The sequence below is a fragment of the Podarcis tiliguerta genome (genome assembly GCF_965153285.1).
Source record: "Podarcis tiliguerta genome assembly, chromosome: 2".
NCBI classification, from domain to species: Eukaryota; Metazoa; Chordata; class Lepidosauria; order Squamata; family Lacertidae; genus Podarcis; species Podarcis tiliguerta.
The window spans coordinates 117850890-117867522 of record NC_139535.1 but is presented as its reverse complement, the minus strand read 5'-3'; the positions used below and the strand labels follow the sequence as shown (position 1 = coordinate 117867522).

Here is a 16633-nt window from a genome sequence, read left to right as displayed (position 1 = left end):
AGAATGAAAGGACACCGGCTGCTCTGTGGTGAAGCAAGATGTGCATTTGCCTTCCCCTGTTGCAAACAGCTTGGCTTACTTACATGAGCCATCCTAGGCTGTTTCCTCTCTAAGGACATTGGTAGTTCCTGAGTGTGTGCTGCTGGTGTGGATTGCAGAGAATGATATCTGCGTTAGCTGATCCAGCTTTGCGGCAAAGGGCTGAGATAGACGGCCTCTGAAGTCCTTCCAACTCCTGCAACGATTGCGTTGCCATGCGCCTATCGCTCCCGTCACCATAATCTGCTACAAATGAGCATTCAAGGCAAAATATTATCCCTCCTTAGCAAATCCTCATGTGTCGGCGACACAGGTTTTTAAAGGTCGCCAGCGTTGGCGCGAGACCCCGGGAACAAATGGTTCGTGTCTCTTTTCTTTGTAGGTGATCGAAAAGCCCTTTCCTCTCCCCACCCCAGCTGAATCGCTTCCCCTGTTCAGCATTCCTCCTCTGCTGCCAAGGCTAAATGGCCCCGAGAAGATGAAAACTTTTCTCCGCGCCCGACTGGATTGATGCTAAAGAAATAATCAACCCCCGGATCGCCGGGCGAAAAGCCATTCGGCAAATGAGCACCGGGACTGCAATCTCGGCTATTAAGAGCCGCCAAGGCTCACTCTAGGATTGGAATTAATTTCCCCCTTCTTCCTCCCAGGGCCTGTTGTGGGGATGCTATAAAAGCTGCTGCTTCAGCTCTTGAGGGGTTTTGGGGGAGGGAGGGGGGAACTGTCCCATGGTGGACCGGCTGTCTCTTTATCTCCAATCCCTCCTTCAGTGCTGGTCGCAGGCAGCTGAACTCACACAGTTAGCACTCACAGTGGACAAATACTTTTTAATTTCTTTCGCTCCCCTGAAGGGCAGAAGAACATCTGCCACACACATATATATAGACACACACACACACACACACACACACACACATATCTACATCTATACCACAGTCACAGAAAGTCTATGCTCCACTAGGTCATTGTGCATGTCTGTTTTAATAAAGCTCTTTTGAATTTTTTGAGGGTGGGAATGTGTCTTCCTTATGTAGTTTTTGTTGTACGCTGAAGATGCACATCTTTACCCCAGCTTTATATATACATATGTAGGGCCCACCCTATTACCTTGACTGTAATTTTTTAAAAATAAAACTGTTTTAATACTGCATTTTAAAGTTGTTGCAGCACTCCCTGGGAACTTACGGTGAAGGGTGGGCAAGAAGTCTAATAAATAAGAGTGACAAATTAAGTTTGGAAAAGACTTTGAGGAAAAAAAGAGGGAAAACATCTGTCTCAACCACGAGATTCTTAAAATACAGATGATTTAGCTCTCTGTACAAGGTATGATTCACAGAGATTAAATCCAAATCCCAAGAGCAGCAGCTCTGAGGAAAATCTGTAAGGGGAGATTTAATTTGTCACCCCGAGCAGCAGCCTGGGCCTTGACTTGGAACAGAAGTGGGTGACCAGATCCATCAGGCCAGCATAACCAGAAACAAAGATGGCAGAAACTCACCTAGGGCCTAAAGAGACCCCTGGAGTCTTTACCCGTGAAGCCTGACCACCCCACCCCCAGGAACCAACCCCTTCCACTCCAGGGACCCACATCTAGTGTTAGAAACTCAGATATATAAGCTAATCACCAAAGGCCACCTTAAACAGAGGTTGCAGTCGTCACAACGGAATACCTAGGCACCATTTTATTTGCAATGGATATTATTATTATTATTATTATTATTATTATTATTATTATTATTTATTTATTTTACTATACCGCTTTATAAGGCTTGCCGATCAGAAGGTTGGCGGTTCAAATCCTCACGACGGTGTGAGCTCCCATTGTTCGGTCCCAGCTCCTGCCAACCTAGCAGTTCGAAAGCATGTCAAGTTCAAGTAAATAAATAGGTACTGCTCCGGCGGGAAGGTAAACAGTGTTTCTGTGCACTGCTCTGGTTCACCAGAAGCGGCTTAGTCATGCTGGCCACATGACCCGGAAGCTGTCTGCGGACAAATGCTGGTTCCCTCGGCCAGTAAAGCGAGATGAGCACTGCAACCCCAGAGTCTTCCGTGACTGGACCTAACAGTCAGGGGTCCCTTTACCTTTACCTTTATACCACTTTATATTTAAAAGAAAAATGATCTCAAGGCAGTATACAACACATTGAAACATCAAATCAATCCAGAATAAAACAAATTAAAGCTTCAAGGGAAATATTTCAGATCTGAGGACCCCCTATTTTCCAAAAGCGAAGCCATGGACCCCCTACTTTTGAAATTTTTGATAACCCTATGCGCTAGTGTAGCTGGGGGGGGGGGCAGGTGCCCAGGGTGAAGCACAAGTCCCAGAGCCCAGTGTGCTACTCCCAAAAGCAGCACCACTCAGGACTGGGCTCTTAGTGCACTGAGCTGCTGCGTCGTCCCCCCCCAGCTGCCAGAGGGCGGCCGAGAAGGATGCAGTGGCGAAACATGACGTGCAGACGCACCATAGCGTCTTGTAATCCGTTCGGGATGCGAGCGGGGCTCCGGATTGGATCCCGTTCACATCCCGAGGTACAGCTGCATTGTGTGTCTTCAGACTATTTCCTGGACCCTGCGAAAGGTCTCTATGGCACTATCAGCAGCGAGGCTGAACAAGCACAGAGAGACGAAAATATAATCTGAACACCCTCCACTTACAACTTCTTTCTTTCTTTTTGCAATAATTGGGTTGCCACAAACTTAAGCAGGGGTTACCCAATGCTCATTAAATACTTGTTCAGTAGCCCAGAGTGGATCCAGTGAAGTTTTCATTTTTCAGAGGGCAAAAGGCAGGTTGAAGAGTCCACAGCTAAGCTGAACATAGATATTTCCAAGGTCAAGAGTCAAAGGGTGGTTCCTAAATTACAGGAGGGCATGGGGTATGCTGCTGGTTAGCAAGGGAACTAATTATGCCAGATCTTCCCAATTGATTGCTTCCACCCATTAATGTTATTAGAGTCTCACGGGATGGAGCCATAGGGAAACAGCAGTCAACAGTGGAACCGTTCCTGTAGCATCTTAGAAAATGCATAGTTATATGCATGCAAGCGCACTCAAATTTCTCACACCCAGTAATTCATGACTCTTGCCTCCAAGCCCTACTAAAATGAGAGATTTTGCACAAGTACGACTGCGTACTAACAACTCTCATCCATTTCACTGGGGCGAGAGACGTTTCTAGTGGATGGAGCCTTGTTTGTTTAATGCCAATACCACCCAGCTGCCCAAATAAGCCACGTTACACCAGTGACACACCATATTTAATGTGAACAGCGCTCCTGCATTTCTGCAAGCATCTGTCTGCTGCAAATGTTGCTCCTTTCTCTTTTTTTAAACTGGAGTACTGGAGCACTGCGTAGTTTTTAATGGGTAATAAACAGAAGAGCAGAATATCTAAAGGTAACTCTGTGACCTCCATTAATGTCATGTCTGAACATGTTAAACAGTTTAATGGCCCCATTAGGGTCCCAGCTAATGGTCGGAAGGCACTAGATATAAATGGTTCCATCTCTGAAGCAAAGGTAGAGGCTGCCTTGGCACCCCAAAAATGTTGCACAAAGGAACAAGGTTCTGAAAGGTGCATGGTACCCCTTCACCTTCTGTTGCTTTGATTGGAGACTTTTTCCATTGTGATCCATTTTCAGGGACTACGGTATATTGCCTTCTACTGAGCAGTTACCAGAAGACTTCCTGTATCCCCAGTCTACAGATTGGAGAATGGATGCACAGAGAAATTGATGCCTCAGTATCACATGTTCCATTTCAGTATCTGCTGATTCCTATATTAAAGGCTAGAGAGGGGAAAGGAATTGAAAAACAAACTGGTAATAGTGCTTAAATTTTATGGATCACTATTCCAAAGTGTACATGATTTCAGTCATCTTAACTGGAATCCCATAAGGTAGCCCAATACAATTCCGTCAGTATTATAGAATGCCTAGGGGCACCTGCTGAGAGACAACAGCTTGCTTAAGACCACCGATTCAGTTTCTGGGGTGAGCCAAGGTTTGGACTGTGGACCTCTCTACTTGTAATTCATCTACTATGGAGGACACTGTAGCTCTCCAGATGTTGCTGGACTCCCAACTCCTATCATCCCTGACCACTAGCCATGCTGGCTGGGGCTGGTGGAAGTTAGAGTCCAACAATGTCTGGCATGCTGCAGGTTCTCTATACCTGCTCTGCTACCCTGGCACTCAGGAAGGACCTTGGGCTAGCCAGTGTGAGGGCAGGAAGGGCATGTTTTTACCCCACATAATGTTGGGAGTGAGATGTGACTTGGTGCATTTGAGTGAGATGTGACTTGGTGGGAGTTGACTTCTCTGCTCGAGATGAATGGGAATGAGTGGATCTGGGCAAGTGATGGATGCTTTGGATTTGCCCCCCCCCCCCCGCATTCTGAGAGAGGTTGGACTTTCAGCCTTCTAATGCTTCAAAGGACATTTTGGGTAGTTTATTACCAGAACTTTTTCTGAGTCACTGAGATAAAGGCTGTATGGAAATCTAAAGCAGAAATAAAAATGAAGAAGAGCATCTTTTCTTCCAACTCTCATCACTGCAGGTCTCTTCCATTTTAATCTTTGGAACATCTCGGGGGGGGGGGTTCACTTCCAGCTACCATTGGCAGCCCCTCTGTCCTCGCCCTGTTCATTCTGGGAACTGAACAGAGAGAAGAACAGGACATCATCACTGTTGCCCTGCCTTGCTTTCCCAAAAGTCTTACTCTCCCTGTTCTTCCAGCTCAGTCATCCTCATCTGGCTGTACTTGTCCACAAAACAAATCATCCCTCCTGGTGCCTCTGCTTTGATTTCTTTTTTAGCAATATTTCTCACACGGTGATTTTCATCTGTGTTCCTGCTCTCCCTCCCGTGGCCCCAGGAGAGAGCAGGGTTATGTAGATAGAGAGGGTGTGCAAATAATATATTGTCCCACCTGAGCCAAGCGAATCAACTCTCTCCCTAGAGGGCCTTTAAGATGCAGTGGGGCTGCTGTTTGTTTTGTTTAACTCTTTAAAGCGGATGTAAGCTGAACGAAATCAATTGGGTAGGCAAACATAGTATGGGGGAGGGGAATAGCAATCCTGGGGCTGAAGATGGCGAGAGGAATTGAGGGCCAGGGGTGGGCCTGAGATTCCACAAAGACAGTCTCCTGCTGTTTGGGTGTGTGTGTTGGGGTGGGACAATGGAGGCCGGAGGGAAGGGCGAGCAACCGAGGTGGGATGGCCTGTGGCTGTTTTCTGTACGTTCACCAATATTGTTTGTGTGTTCTGGGAGCAGGGAAGGTCCTTGTTATTTCAAGCTTTTCCCTTCTTGGAATTACTTGGGGAGCCTGGGGAGGCCTTTGCTCCCATCGCCACCCTCTGATGCCCCACTTTTTCATTCCGACGTCTGACCTTATGTGCCACCAGCAATCGGCTCTCATACAAATCAAGGGGCGTGCAGCATGGCAGGGGGAAAGGGAACTTGGAAATGCAATTTATGACCCTTCCCGATAAGATCTTATAAAATTTCCTGGGCACACTCGAAATTACATTTCCATAGCTCCGTCGCACTGATCTCCTTGAGTATATGATACTTGCCACTTTTATGGCTACATTTATTGCAATAATAAAGCGAAATGGTGGGGCCGGTGGTGGCAACGATGGAGAAACGGGGAGCGTCGAGACATTTCATTTCCCCCATGGCAGCAGACAAAACTTTTGCTTTCCAAAAGGAAACACCCGCCTGGGAGTCAGGCCTCTGTTTGGTGCCCCGAGCTGGGGGTGAGCCATGGTGCATCCCAAACCACTTTCCTTTCCCTGCTTTATGGGTGGTGCATGGAGGAGAGGAGTGAAGAAAGAGACGGAGCGAAGGGAAGGCCCGCAGCTCGGTGGCAGAGTATTTGCTGTGCATGCAGAAGGTTCCTGGTTCAACCTCTGGCACCATCAGGCAGGATTTTGAATCTCCCCAGTCTGAGACCCTGGAGACACAGGACCATTCAGTGCCAGCATACTCTGAGAAAGGGTTGGTGTAAGGCATCTTCCTAAGGCATTCTGTTTTCTAGTTCTTCTTCTTCGTGGTGTTTCTGCAGCTCCACATTCGGGTTCTGTGCCAAAGCAGAACAAACCCTTGCCAGGCAAGTGGCATTGCCCTACCAGGGTCTGCCTGAGGCATTTAGTTGGGGTCTGTATCAGCTCTATGTGTACCCCAAATTACAAGGTGGCTCAATATTCAGAGAAGGGTCTCATAGAACCATAGAATTGTAGAGTAGGAAGGGACCTTGAAGGCCATCTAGTACAAGCCTCTGCAGTGCATGTTTCCAAGTCAGATGGTGCCATTAACGAGGCTTATCTGGACCCCCAAACTTCTGAGTGGCTCTGTGATTGTTGGGTATTTTTCTCCCCTGAGAAATAGAACCAAGCTGACCTGGGTGGGAGGGGGAATCTTTTGCTTTAATGGGCAGGTCCATCCCGTCCAACATTTCTCTGATGAAAATAGGGACGTCCCATTCCATAATGATAATTTTACTGTTTATACCCAACACATCTTTCTGGGTTGCCCTAGCCACTCTGGGCAGCTTCATATATATATATATATATATATATATATACACACACACACACACACACACACACACACACACACATAATAAAGCATTAAACATTTTTTTTAAAAAACCTTCCCTATACAGGATTGCCTTCAGATGGCTCAGGGATTGGGTAATTCCATACCCTCCAACATTTCTCAAATGAAAATAGGGATGTCCTAAGGAAAAGCAGGACATTCTGGGATCAAATCAGAAACTGGGACTGCTTGTCTAAATCAGGGAGGTCCCTGGAAAATAGGACCACTGGTAGGGTGTGCAAGTCTAGCTTTAAATCACAGCTAGCTATTTTCCCAGTGCACTCCAATCAAAGTGATTCAAAGTAGTGTCTGTTTTTCACATGGATCTATGGCTCTCCCATGGCAAGTCAATGGAGAGCTTTCTCATTGCATTCCCCAGAATTGGAACTGGGTTAACAGGGTCATTGTTGGAGCTGGGTGGCCAGCTGGCTATGAGAAACATAAAATCATAGCCAGGCTAGTGGTTTATCTAGGTCAGCATTGTCTACATTGACTGGCAGTAGCCAGATGGGGAGACAGTCCCAGCTCTACCTGGGGGGATTCTGGGGAGTGAGCCTTTTGCTACCTCACCTTCTGCTTTTGGAAGTCTATAAGAAGCTGCTGCAGGAAAGGGGCTGTGAGCATCATCATGGAAGGCTGTTTCTAAGACTAAGGTGAAAATTTGACACTACCTTGTTATTTCTGCTAGGGGATGGTGTCTGCTATTTAAGTACAGCATTTACCATACATAGGCTTTCAGAAGTTTAGTCTTAGTGTTCCTTATAATACCCTGTAAAGCAGACGGGTGGCGCTGTGGTCTAAACCACAGAGCCTAGGACTTGTCGATCAGAAGGTCTGAGATGGGGTGAGCTCCCATTGTTCAGTCTCAGCTCCTGCCCACCTAGCAGTTCAAAAGCACGTCAAATGTAAGTAGATAAATAGGTACCGCTCTGGCGTTTCCGTGTGCTGCTCTGGTTCGCCAGAAGTGGCTTAGTCATGCTGGCCACATGACCCAGAAGCTGTCTGTGGACAAACGCCAGCTCCCTTGGCCTATAGAACGAGATGAGCGCGCAACCCCAGAGTCGTCCACAACTGGACCTAACGATCAGGGGTACCTTTACCTTTAAAGCAGATCAGTATCGGCCTCCCTCTCCCACTGGCAATATTTAAGAAGAGCACTTCTGGACCAGACCAAAGACCTACCAAGGCCAGCCTCTGGGTTCCTGCAGTGGCCACCTAGATGCCTCTTGGGAAGCCTATGGCTCCATGCTAAAGTGCACATTGCAAGCAAAAGGGTCCGGGTTCATTTCCTGGCATCTCCAAGTGGGGTAGGAATACCCCCTGTGTGAAAGCTGCTTGTCAATGCAGACAAAAACTGGCCTAGATGAACCAATGGCCTTAATTGGTACAAGGCAGCTTCTTATGTTCCCACTTGCAGGATCTGGTGTGCTGAGGTTTGCCCAAGGCTACTTGCTCAGTTCAGGCCAGAGCCCAGATAGTTTACCACTCATTCTCTCATAAATCCCTGCTCAGAACTGCCTCCCACTGAGTTCAGTGGGACTTAACCCCAAGTAAGTGCGCACAGGAAAGTATTCTGCCCCACTATGGCTGCTTTCCCATATTCCTTCCCCACTGTGTTAGAGCTGTAATAGTTCCACCCTACAACTGCGGCTGTTCCTTGGAGGAGAGAGATTGTTGGAAAGTAGCAAGCTCACATTTTTTTGCTCCTGCTAATCAGCCAAGTCTAGGCTGCTTGGCTCTCAGGGTAGGGAATCTAGCCCGGGGGGATTAACCCCCCAGCCTCACAGGCGAGGATGAGCCGGGCCGCAGCCTGGTTGTGTTCTTACAAGGGAATAATAAGAAGTCTTAATAACCTGCCAAGGCGTGCGCTCAAAGGAGAGAGCGGCGTGGAGATTTCGAAGTGATGAGCCTCTATCGATCTCACTGCTGCCGGGGATAAAGCGATGGATAAGGTCTGCTTTCCCAGAAGCTGCCTTCTGCCTTCTGCCTTGGCTTTAGGGGATTCTGTGTTCGTGTGCCTCGATCCCAACCACCTACAGCTATTTGCTGTCCTCGTCATGGACTCATCCTCCTTTCTCCTGATCTGATGCTGAAGGCTCCACTTGCAAGATATTCTGCCATTCCATATCTGTGCTGTGTCTTTCTAGGAACACCCTGGGATTCCACTGGAGATTTGATGCATTGATTATGCCCTACTAGTCACTGCTAGCCCACTTGGCAGACCAGAGGAAGACGTGGGTGGCCTTTCAACATTTCATAGTTTAAAATGGGGATATTCTTGTCTACTTGTAACAGTTCTGTTCACACATCCCCAAACACTGACTTATCTCCTAGTTAGCCACTTGTCATTATACATACAGTTGCTCTCTCTGCTGTCCATTCATTCTGCCAGATTCTCCTGCATTCACTTCTGAAGGAGTGTGAATAGACCATACCAGTTTGATCTTTGCAATTTTTCTCGAACACTTTTAGCAACCTTTAATTTATCAATAAGCAAGAGAAATGGAAGGAAGGGACTGACGTTAAGGAAAGAGGGGGCTTTGCCCTGCCAGATTTGAAACTTTATTATGAAGCAGCAGCTTTTTGCTGGCTAAAAGAATGGCTACTTCTTGAAAACACTGACATGTTGGACTTAGAAGGATTTAATAATGCTTTTGGTTGGCATGCATACTTATGGTATGACAAGGTTAAAGTGCATAAAATGTTTAAAATTCACATTGTCAGAAATGCATTGTTTAAAGTTTGGATGAGGTATAAAGACTTGCTTGAAAATAAGACTCCAAGGTGGTTGTCCCCAATGGAAGCAAAAGCACTAAAAAAACTCAATATGGAGGCCAATTGGCCAAAATATTGGGAGATTTTAGAGCAAGATGGTGATCGAGTGAAATTACAGAGTTACGATAAATTAAAAAGTAAAGTTCGAGATTGGCTTCATTATCACCAAATAATGGAGGCTTTCAAAATGGATAGAAAAATTGGCTTCCAGGTGGAAAAATCAAAATTGGAAACAGAATTGTTAGAACCCAAAACTAAGATTCTGTCAAGAATGTATAACTTGCTGTTGAAATGGAATACACAAGATGAGGAAGTGAAATCAGTGATGGTTAAGTGGGCCCAAGATTTGGGTCACAACATAATGTTTGCTGACTGGGAAAAGTTATGGACCACTGGTATGAAATTTACAGCATCTAATGCCTTAAGAGAGAATATTATGAAAATGATATACAGGTGGTACATGACACCAGTCAAGCTTGCAAAAATCTACCACTTACCTGACAATAAGTGTTGGAAATGTCAAGAGGTTGAAGGTACATTCTTTCACCTTTGGTGGACATGCCCAAGGATAAAGGCATTCTGGGAGATGATTTATAATGAGTTGAAAAAAGTTTTTAAATACACATTCTTGAAGAAACCAGAGGCCTTTCTCCTGGGTATGGTTAGCCAACAGGTGCATAAGAAGGATAGGACATTTTTCATGTATGCTACAGCAGCAGCAAGGATACTCATCGCACAGTATTGGAAGACTCAACAGCTACCCACACTGGAAGAATGGCAGATGAAAGTTATTGACTATATGGAATTGGCAGAAATGACCGGCAGAATCAGAGACCAGGGAGAAGAGACGGTGAAGGAAGATTGGAGGAAATTCAAGGATTATTTACAGAAACATTATAAGATAACGAACATTTGATGACATCGGATTGAGGATGAATGGGTATTTGGGAAAAAGTGATCAGAGAAAGATTTAATATTTTGTCAGACTAAGGAAATGCAATTATCTATTAGTCTTTAAGAGTATTAGAAAATCAAAGTACGATAGAGGACAAGAATTTGCAGACAGAATATATGATTTGGAATACAGAGAAGGAAGGCCTGGGGAAGTCGGAGAAATAAGTTAATGTAAAGAATACAAGGAGACAAAAATTGTTTTTAATATGTTTTATTTTCTATGTTGTATTTTGCTGTTTTGTGTTTGTGTGTTGTAATACTTATCTTTTCTGTTTTTTCCTTTTCTTTTTCTTTATGTTGTTTTTCTGAGGTTGTTGGTTTAATGTTGTTTCAAGTTTCTGTTGTAAAACTCAATAAAATATTATTTAAAAAAAAAAAAAAAAAAAGAGAAATGGAAGGAAGGGAAGGAGCACACTGGTATTTGGGGTCTACATATGCATGCATTTTTCTTGCTTGAAATAGGCATTGCCCAGCCCCCCACCCCCTTCAGAGGTGTACAGCTTAAGACAAACTTGAACAAACTGGTGTTTTTCAGATGTTTTGGACTACATCGCCCATCATCCCTGACTAGGGGCCATGCAGACTAGGGATGGTGGAAGATGAGGTTCAACATCATGTGGAGGTGACCTGGTTGGAGTGAGGTGGAAATCCTATGCATGCCTACTGAGAAGTATGACTTATTGAGTGGGACTTACTCCCAGATAAATGTAGATTGGATTGCTGCAATCCTATTCCGCTTTGCCTGGGAATAAGCCCTGTTGAATTCAGTGGGACTTACTTCTGAGTAGACATACATAGGATTGAGCTTTTGACTTCTAGAAACTCTAGGTGGTAACTCTAGCAATTGACACAAACAGGTTTTTTTTTAATTTAAAAAACAGCATCCTGAAGTCTCCCCCAAAGGTAATTAGAGGCAAGGACAGCTGCCTTCCCTGGTAAATGCAATCCATGTGGCACAGTAGATACAACTGAATTGAATAACAATAAATGAATAAGCCAGGAGAAGCTGGGCTTGCACAAGACTAATAGGCCAGTTCTGTATCAATCAACCATAAAGCAGCTTTCCCCTCTCTTAGAGCAAGGCTGTGATCAGCTCTGATTGGCTGGCCTTCATATCAATCAGAAAGCCACCTCCCTCTCTCCAGACACATCTCAGTGTGCCTATATAAATAACTTAATCAGATGCCCATACCAGATGCTTGAATGAGGAAGTGCAAAAAAGCAGAATATGTATGGCACCATGGGTCATGTGGTGTATTTATTGTGCCCATTTATAAATGTTCATAGGGGGAAGTGACATGGGTCAGAGTTCATAGGCTTTGGTCATTCCAAGTTTTTAATATATGGGAGCATCAAAGATTGCAGTCTCATTGGCCCCCAGTTAAATTCAGTAACATAATAACATGCACAACACAATACAGCAGCATGGTACCTCATTTTTTGTGTGTGGTGTCCCCAGTTTAACAACAAAGCTCTTGAATCAGCAGGGTGGGTAGATCTCATGTGGACATTCTCCCATCCCAGCAGTTCTTGAAGCAAGAGGTAGGCATTCCCTGGGGAAGCATTATACATCTAAGAAATCCTGGACAGCCTGAACAAGCAAGCAGGTGGATGCACAGAAAGAAAATGGCAACCGCTTCACTCTTTCTCCAGTCCTAGTACATGAAGCCAAGCCATGGTTTGGCTTGGTGTTATGTCTGAATCTGGGTTCATGGTTTGTCTCTCCCAACCCATGAGCAGTTTGCCAACAAGAAACCTCGGCTATAACTTTTTGTTTGTTTGGAACAAAACAGACCACAAGCCCAGATTGGCTCGCAGTGCTAAGCCAAACCTTGGTTCAGGTCTGGATAGCATGGCAGCAGCACAATGAGGAGAGGCGGGAAGAGGTTACAATTTCTGCTTTGTGCAGCTGTACATTTGCTAATTAAGCTATAGTTTGTCTTAGAATTGCATGCAGGTTCTCTTGGATTTCATTACTGTCTTTTCTTTGCCAGGTCACAATTTGCAATGATGGTAGAAGCCCTTATATGCTGCAAGGTGGTTAAGGCACACAAGAGCCCTCTCAAAAGACCCATAGACCTTAAGCCATGTTGTTGTTTGGCTTATTGTCCCTAAGCCTTTTTTCCATGCCTCTGCCTTTCTCTGACTCTTCTTCACAGGTTCCTCTATCTCATTCTGCTGCCTGTTCCTCCCCTTCAATCTTTCAGTTACTTTTCTTGACCCTCCTAACTCTTAGGTTCCCTATAATCTAGAATTTGCCTGCCAGCTTTATAATTTTTTAGTCTGTTCCTTCTTCCACAGGACATGTGTGAGGTTTTAATGGTAGATTACACTCTCAGCTATCTGTTATCACAGGAGCTGGCCTGTTTCTGACCACTTTGTGCCCTGAACAGTTGGAATGTTTAAGCACGTTCTGTGACACCACACCAGTTTAACCAATCAGATGCCTTGCAGCAAGTGCAACACAGTAGAGATTTAATCTGTATAGGCCTCAAACGTAGTCAGGTAGAGAGAAGAGTCTTCTGCTGGAGGTATTTCTGTATTATTATTTTTACTGCAACTCATCACCTGGAAGGTTGGATGAGCTGACTATATTTAAAATTGGCTTGCCTTTTCATCCGGGTAATCAGTTGCAGTAAAAACTCAGAAAAGGCCTCTAGCTGTACTAACACTTCTACCCGTATCTGTACAAATGACTGTCTGGGATTGTGGCCTAAAATATATATTTTTTTTCCAGCTGTCTGCAAAACTAGCTCCTAGAAATTTGAAATACATTTTCCAGCCTGATCCCAACCCACTATTCACCTGCCCTGCAGTCAACATGCAGTCTCACATGTGGGTACACTGTGGGGATTCACTTCATGTGTTTGAAAGCATGTGTGAAGGCATCGCATGCATAGCGCTTCTTTTCTTCCACGACTGGCGCCTCTTCTGGTCATGCTGTGAGCAACTGTGAGCAGGGGCCTACAATCATACCAACATGTAGGGACCTCCATGAAAGGGAGGATGTTAAAATGACTCATGACTTCCTCGTGTAATAGGTAGGTATGTAAGGACTCTTCTCACAGAAACCCAACACACAGAAGATGAGCACTGGGCATACCAGGCAGTATTAGAAACTCAGATATATAAGCTTGGCACCAAATGGCTCCTTAAACCAGGGTTACAGATGCCAAAATGGAATGCCTAGTTGCCATTTTTGAGCCAGACGACTTTTTGGTTCCTAAATTCCTTCAGATTGTGCAGATAAAACATAATGGATAGAATTCTACAGGATGTGTTGCTGGTATGTGTGAAAACAGTCAAGATCCAAGGATCCCCAGGGACACACCTCCAGGTGGTGGAGGCAGACGCCTTCACTTGGTTGCAAGTGGCTGATAGCCAGGAGCAAAATGTGCCTGGCAAATTTCGAACGCTGAGGGCAGGAATGGGACTAACCCCCACATCGCCCCTCACATATGCTTTTAATGCATGAGAGGGCTTCTGTCACTCACTGAGGAGGCTGGATGCACCATCAGCGTTTTGTCCTCCCCGCCTCCGGCAGAGAAATTAAATAATGATATTTTCGTATCTGGGAGCAGTTTGGGCTTCCAGTTTTGCTACTTCTGCGGCAGAAGGTTTTAAACCACTGATATGCCAACAGCAGCAACCTCCCATTTCCTTTGACCAATTGGCTGGTAGCTGTTGCCAGCTTTTTATGTATCACATCCATAGCTTTCCTTTCTCTCTCCATTTACTGGGTTCACTGTTCATTTATTCCTTTCTCTCCCTCTTTTTTTTTAAACCACCAGATGAGTCACCCAGCTCAGATTCATTGTCCTCTTGGCGGCTGCTTCCCCTCACTGCTTTTCCATTTTGCAGAGTTTGGTGGTTAATAATGTGGGAAGGGGTGTGTGTGGAATTGAGTGGTACCTCCTCTCTCTTTCTCTCCCTCTCTCATTCCTCTCCCCTCCATTCCTGATTTCCTCCAGGCCAAAGATGTTCAAACAGAGAGAGAGAGAGAGAAAAGAAAGAAAGGGAAAAGGCAGGAAACAAGTGACAGGGATAAAGCACAGCAGAAAAGGGCGGGGGGAGAGCAGTGATGAAATATTTATTAGCTGGCATGCGTTCCGGGCGCATTAATAAAGCAACCACATTTGCATGGTGCTCCTGTCAGGGGTGGTGGTGAGGTGTCTTATTTGAGGGTGGGGAAAAGGAAAGAAATACACTGGGTTGTGGCAGAGGAGTGGGTGTGAGAGAAAGAGAAGAATGTGACGTCCTTACAAGAGAGAGAGATTTAGGACCTGGACACTATGTGCAAAATGCATGCCGGATGGTTCAATCAGTGGCTGTTAGTCATAGTGGCTACGTGGAGCCTCAGGTTTCAAGGACACTATGCATTTGAATGCTAGATGCCGGGGTCAACAGCTGGAAAGGGCTCTTGCCTCCAAGGCTGCCATGTTTCTGGCTTCCCAGGACAGAGCTGTAGCTCCCGTGGGGGGTGGGGGAGAGGCTAGCCAGGTTTTTTGCCCCAGGTGAAGTCTCCAGAGGGGTGCCCTTCAGGCTTCCAGCATGTGTGTGTGTGTGTGTGTGTGTGTGTGTGTGTACAGAAATGTGCATGGTGGGGTGCCATACGGGGTCTTTGACCTGGGTGAAATAAAGCCTAGTTTTGCCCCTACCCAGGGGCACTGTAAGAGGCAGTGCTGGTCCAGAATATAAGCAGGGCTCTTCCCACATCCCTCCTGGGTTCTGATGAAACATAGGAAGCTGCCTTATTGCTCCATCTAGCTCAGTATTGTCTACAATCACTGGCAGCTGCTCTCCAAGATTTCAGGCCAGAGTCTCTCCCAGTCCCAGGACTCTCTCAGCCACAGCCCCAGGGACTGAACTTGGGAACATCTGCGTGCAAAGGGTCAAATGAAAGCTGAGTGGTTTCTGCAAGGGTCTCTTGAGTGTCAAGGAGTACAGAAGCTCAGCAGCAGGAGTTTCTGTGGCCTGCATTCTAGGAGAAGCATCATCTGCTGGTTCTTTGCATGCGTAGCTACCATTAGAGTCACAAAAGCAACACTGGTAAAATAGTTGGCAACGCTTGAGGTATGCTGCCGTTGAATACATACATTCAGTTCTTAGCATCGTGGCCAACAGGCACTGATATGACCCCCTTGGGGCTACCTAATCTTCATGAATTGAATGTTTAAACCTTAAAACAACAACTAACACCTTTTAGTCATTTAATTCCCTAGGTTTAGTTTCGCTTTCTGGGAAGAAGTACTTCCTTTTGTTTGATGCACAAAGGTTCCTAACTGACACCCCCCCCCCCCCGAACTCATGTGTCTTCTGCAGGTATTTACCATGCAGAATTTCAGCCACCAATGCTTTTCATGGCATGTGGGTTTAAGGTTGTGGGAAGAATCAGCTGTTGAAGTTCTGAGTGTGATGTAGCTTGGAAAAAGGCTAAACTCAGCGTGAAGGACAGAAAAGGTGAAGTAGGGGTTGGTCGTGTTGTATGTTGGAATCTTGGTACTTCTCTGATGAGTAGGAAGTTTTCAGGAGTAAACCTTTTAAAAAGTTGGCTGCTTCCTTGTGAGGAATGAGAACTGGAGACATAGAGTGTTTTTGTATTGTTGTCTCCCCTCCCTGCAAATGCAAGCTGAAAAGTGGGAAGCATGCAAGCATCTAGACAGATGGTGCTAATCTTCAAAACAGTGTAGATTTCCACCCCTCCAGCATCAGCATACTCTTGTAGCCCTCCAGATCTCCTTATCAGCCAGCTGCAAAAGTTGTTGGTTCTATTCCAAACTGTCAAACTGTTGCCTTCAGCCTGCACTTCAAGCAGGAAAGATGTGTGCTCAGTAGCTTGGTGTCACCAGCCATCAAAGGCCATCTGGCAAGCACATTCAGCTCCAAGTAATACAGAAACGTGAAGGAAAGGTCATTTTGCGCGTCTGAAAGAGAATGCCTGCAACAATCCTCTTTCACTTGTTTGCATCCTCTCTCTCTTCTTTTTCAGCCTGTGTTGTTCCCTTCCTTCCAGTCTCTCCCCCCCTTCATCTATCTTTGCTGTTATTCCCTCTCCCCCCCCCTCTACGTGCTTTCCCTAGAAACTGCGCAGTCCCCCTCTTTTGCTCTGAACACGGTGGTTGGTGTGCCAGTCCTAAGCAGACACTCCTGAGTTGCACCCAGGACCCCCCTTGAGAGGACCAGCGTCCTGTTAGGGTCCCTTCTACATTTCCATCCGGCCCTTTCGATCATGCTGTAGTGAATCCGATTTCCTTTCTGCGTT

At 45.7% G+C, this 16633-nt stretch overlaps 1 protein-coding gene across 2 annotated transcripts in view; it reads left to right on the top strand.

The window, feature by feature from the left end:
- NXPH4 (neurexophilin 4) overlaps positions 1-16633 on the top strand; it is an 81023-nt gene that overhangs the window by 16833 nt on the left and 47557 nt on the right. Inside the window, exon 2 of one of the 2 annotated variants that reach the window (XR_014508271.1) lies at positions 422-916. The exons of the other annotated variant lie outside the window; for it this stretch is intronic. The gene's annotated coding sequence lies outside the window, so the exon portion shown is untranslated. Of the gene's footprint in view, positions 1-421; positions 917-16633 lie in introns of those variants that run through there. 2 annotated transcript variants of the gene reach the window in all.